Source organism: Leuresthes tenuis, unplaced genomic scaffold (assembly GCF_036924035.1).
Source record: "Leuresthes tenuis unplaced genomic scaffold, fLeuTen1.0.hap1 SCAF_23, whole genome shotgun sequence".
Classification (NCBI taxonomy): Eukaryota; Metazoa; Chordata; class Actinopteri; order Atheriniformes; family Atherinopsidae; genus Leuresthes; species Leuresthes tenuis.
In genome coordinates this window covers 19,446,108-19,450,801 of record NW_027325377.1, presented here as the reverse complement: position 1 = coordinate 19,450,801, position 4,694 = coordinate 19,446,108, and the positions used below count along the sequence as shown (strand labels likewise).

The 4,694-nt window shown below is 40.1% G+C and overlaps 1 long non-coding RNA gene across 1 annotated transcript; it reads right to left on the bottom strand.

Moving 5' to 3' along the window:
- Nucleotides 1-282: 282 nt before the first annotated feature.
- LOC140282926 (uncharacterized) lies at nt 283-1,747 on the bottom strand. The gene is made up of 2 exons (XR_011909960.1): nt 874-1,747; nt 283-760 (listed from the first exon to the last, which is right to left on the bottom strand). It is a non-coding gene; the product is annotated as an uncharacterized lncRNA (long non-coding RNA).
- Nucleotides 1,748-4,694: the final 2,947 nt, after the last annotated feature.

The following is a 4,694-nucleotide window of genomic DNA, read 5'->3' as shown; positions in this document are numbered from 1 at the left end:
AATGACTGCATTTCACGCAGAAAGACTTCAATGGCTGAAATTTTAAATAGCTACAAGACTTTACTTGAACTGGGGTCAAATGTGAACATTGCTTTCACACTTCAGTAGTTTAGGAACTAAAAGGTGTTAAAATAACACATCATTGCATCAAGTATCCACTTTGATAAATCGGTGTAAGACCTTTAATTGCATTCTGAAAGTAGAAATGTATACAGTCATGTGCAACACAAGTCCTAAAAATGTGTTCAAATTTCAGAAAGAAGACAACACAGTCAGTTTCCATTGGAACTAAAAAGGTATTTATTGAACAAAGTTGATCTCAAAATATTTACAATGTATCCCTTTAAACAAACCTCACAAATTAACTTAATTGCATTATGTTGTTGCCTGGATTCACACTTCAGATTTTCAGCCTTCACTGAGCAATGTACCTCAGTAAATGTCACCTTGTGTGTCACATGAAGGCAGGCTTCCTTTGCTCTCCTCTCACAGCCAGCCATGTGTCCTGCGTGTGGGGGAGACCTGGAAAACGCTCACACAACAGTGACTCTTGATATCACTTTCATGTTCACGTCCCAACATTGCATCACAATCGACTATTGCCATCAACGACAATGCAGTGCAACATTATACCTGCCCGGGTTTACCTGGATTTCACAATCCGTGGGCCCGACCAGAACAGACGACGGTGATTCTTCCGAGGGACGCCAAGCAGGGCTCAGGAGCGCCCCCTACCGGGCGGGCAGCCTCCAAAGCGCCGCTGTAGGACAAATAAAGCCCAACCATGAATTATGCGACAACACATTAAACATGACCTGGGCTATGAAACACCACATTTCAACAATCACATATATACAGTGCATCTCTTCACACCTTTTTACATATCCTCATGAAAAGTCATTACTGCAGGGGAGGCCAGGCCAGTTTCAGCGGACCACGAAGACCAGTTTATTCCGGTTCCCAAGTATGGCCGAACGTTTCCTCAAAGTCCCTCTGTTGAAAGTCAAGACAACTCTCGTAACCAGAGTCCAGAGCAGCGTACACATTGTTGGGTGAAAGAGATTCACAATACATGTATGCCCACGTTTCATGTGACTGGACTAAGTCAGTTTTCATGTCTTCATACACATTACTCATCAGATACTGTGTTGTATTCTCGGGCGCCATTGCTCCGGTCGGTAGACGACGCGTACAGGCCACAGCGTCTCCTCCTTTGTTTACGGACTCCATTGCATCCTTCTTACCCGCGATTTCGAGTAGTTTAGCGAGTTGGGCCAGATGTGTCCGCCTCAGTTCTCGTCGGGCGCGTTTTCGGTTGGTCTTCCTCACGGTCGTGGCTCGACAGGGTTTGAAGGCCTCATCCTCCTTTGTAGACACACGGAGCAAATTCCAACTAAGCTTTGATCCAAGTTTAGTGGTTTGCCGCAGATAATCGATTTTCATGAGCTCCGATGTGGCATCCATGGTCTCTCGACACATTTCCAAGTAAAAAGTTTCAGAGAAAAAAAAAAGTCGACTTTGGTCGAGTGACTTCGCAGAATCGTCACTTCTCTCGACAATAAACTTCCTTTTCTTGTGAGCTTTTTAAAAAAGTAAAACGTTCTTCAAAGCCTTTTTTGTAAAATAATTGTTTAAGATAAAAAAAGATAAAACCCCTAATGTCCAAAAAACTGCCTTAATATACAGCGCTCAAACTACACGTTGCACTCCTAGCTAAGTTCATGAATAATATGTCGTTACACGTCGAAGTCACGTTGCATTTCAAGAAAGGAAAACACCCACAATCCTTTGCTCTTATTGGGTTGAGTGACGGTGCTGTCCTCTACTGGCGTGGAGTGAGGCAAACTGAAATATCTGAGCTCAGAATTCTTTCATTATGAATTTAATTGAAATTACTTTTAAACCTAAATTTTCTAGTATTTAGAAATTAAATTCTCAATTTCATAATGCCATGTTTAATTCTATTTGAGGACAGAATATTTAGGGGAGCACAGAATCAATAGTATGTCCAGAAAATGCTCTTTATTTTCTTTTTAAAAATCTTATGTCCAATGTTGAACCACAAGTATAAATTCATTACACTACTGTTGTCAGCCCTTTTGTTTAAGACATAATACAAATACAGAAAGTCTCATTGACTTAATTTTCTATTCACCCTTGTATCAGAAACTAGGTTTGAGGTGAAAATCTTGGGCCTGTCAGCAAGACAATACATGTAGATCTAACAGCACAAAAGAATGACTGAAAAGAAAATAATCATATACTGTTACAGTAAGTCCAGGTGCCAAATATAATATAATAATAAAAGATTATCATTTAAATTAAACTGAGCTACATTTTGTGTTTGCGCTGTATTCTGTTAAATTAACATCAAATTGTTAAATAATCCCCATGCACATGCAGATTTTGTGTTAGGATGTGGCAGAATTGAACAAAAACATATCAACTAGAAAATGAAATTGGAATGATTTTTTCCAAAAAAAAGTTAAATCAAGCCAGTAGATTAAGTTCTCAACTTTGATATGGATCATTTTTTCTTTGGCACAAGCAGTTATGTAAATCTTATTTATTTGATCATAAGTGTTATTTTTTTCTTTTGATCTAAAACAAACACTTTAATGGTAATAGCACCTGAAGCACCCCTTGACAGATAATGCTGTACTGTGTGGCCAGTACAGTCTTTTGAAATAAAATCTAATGCTGTCTTACAACTCATCAAAGGCAGCAGGTGACTTGAGTGATTTGTCTATCCATGCATTTATATTCTGCTTATTCAATGTTGGGACATGGAGACAACAGATCCAGCAGAAAAAACCAGAAATTCCTCTCTTTGACAACACTCTGTAGCTCCTTCTGGGAGATCCCAAGGCGTTACCAGGCCATTTAATCCCCCCAGCTTGCTCTGGTCTGCCCAGGGGCCTCCTCCCTGTTGGCCATGCATGACAAACCTCCAAAAGGAGCTGACCAGGAGGCACCCTAATCAGATGCCTTAACCATCTCAGCTGACTCCTTTCGATGTGGAGGAGCAGAGCCCTCCCCCAGCGGCAAAGTCCAACATACACTCTAAACAAGCTTGACTTTGTTCCAAGGCTGTGGACACAGCCCTTGCTTTGGTTACACAAGGACCTATTGGCGACTCTGGAACCCCTTACCACTGCAGCACCTCCCACAGAATCCTTCAGCGAACACAGTTGTAAGCCAGCTCCATGTACACAAAACACACGTAGACTAGATATTCATATAGATATACATAAATATAACTAGATATAACTCCCATGTCCCCATCACTAGCTCCCAGAGGGTGCAGATCCACTGTTTGTTTTTTGTGTGATTAAAAAAGGCACAAAATATTGCTTTGACAGATTCTACACCCGAAAGAAAATACAGCTCTTTGTATTTCAAAGGTTCAGACAACAGTTTTAAAACAGCTTGATGTATGTAGTTTATATTTTTCTCATTGAGTTACTATAACACGGTGTGTCAAAACCCAATAAGCTGTTATGTAATGCAATCCAAGTCTAAATAATGCCATCAGGATTCAAATCACTGAACATAAAGGCAACATATTTAAATCCCAGAGTAATACAATATTGAAGAAGTTTAATTTTGATCAGCCCTTAGGCTAAAGTCCAGTATAAAACAGACACACCACAAATGAAGCAGAAATATTGAAGTGATTCTTCTTACGTTGTCACACTGTGAGAAATCACATGCTTGCATACCACTAGATGGCAGAGTCTAATGTGAAATGCATCCTGATTCAAATCTTTTTTCAAGTCTCTCAAGAGGGCAGCAAATGAGTTAAATGAGCCTTCATTGTGTTACAAGTACAGATACTGTCTTGTGGAGATCTGTTTCCCTCATGGTCTCTTATGAGCTCTGAATATCTTTGTGTGTCAGTGCATCCTTGTTTGTAGATTGTTCAAAACAAATGCATTGATTCTCCCTTTCAAAGCTGCCTGACTTCTTGACTTTGATTTAAAGTAAAAAAAGATGAAATAGTGGTGCAGAGACTGTGCAGGCAGAAGGTATAGGATGCTCACTCTCAGTATAGAAAAATGAACATGAAGGAGGGGGTTTTCTGTAGGTAATTTTGACTTTGCTTTATATATAATTCATGCACGTCCAAGTGGATTAACATCAAATCAGGGGGTGTTTCAGATGGTGTTGCACATGTACCACATGTGTCCCAGACCACCGTCAAATGTGGTCTGGCTGATTGTATCCTAAATGCATCCTGAGTGCGTTTGTAAACAGCAGTGTCCACAAGTGAACAGATCACCCACGATGCATGTTAGCATTTTCCCAAATTGCATAAACATGCATCTTGAGTGATCCAATCACAAGTACACTGCTCTAAGAACAAAATTCATCACTGGCAATAAAATGCATCCATCAATCCATTTTCTAAACCCGCTTAATCCAATTCAGGGTTGCAGGGTGGTGGGGGAGGAGCCTATGCCAGCTGTCATTGGGGGAGAGGCGGGTACACCCCGGATGTCAATAAGATACATTCTTAGTGAAAACCCCCACTCAGATCCCAGCATCTACATAAATAGTCAATTCTTACAGCATCTCAGCTCTTCTTCAATTAGGAAAGCAGTAACTCAGATAAACGTTGTTAAGTAAAGATTACAATATTTTAATGGAATATGTAAAGTAGCAAAGGAAAATGACCTCAATGTTTTGAGGTC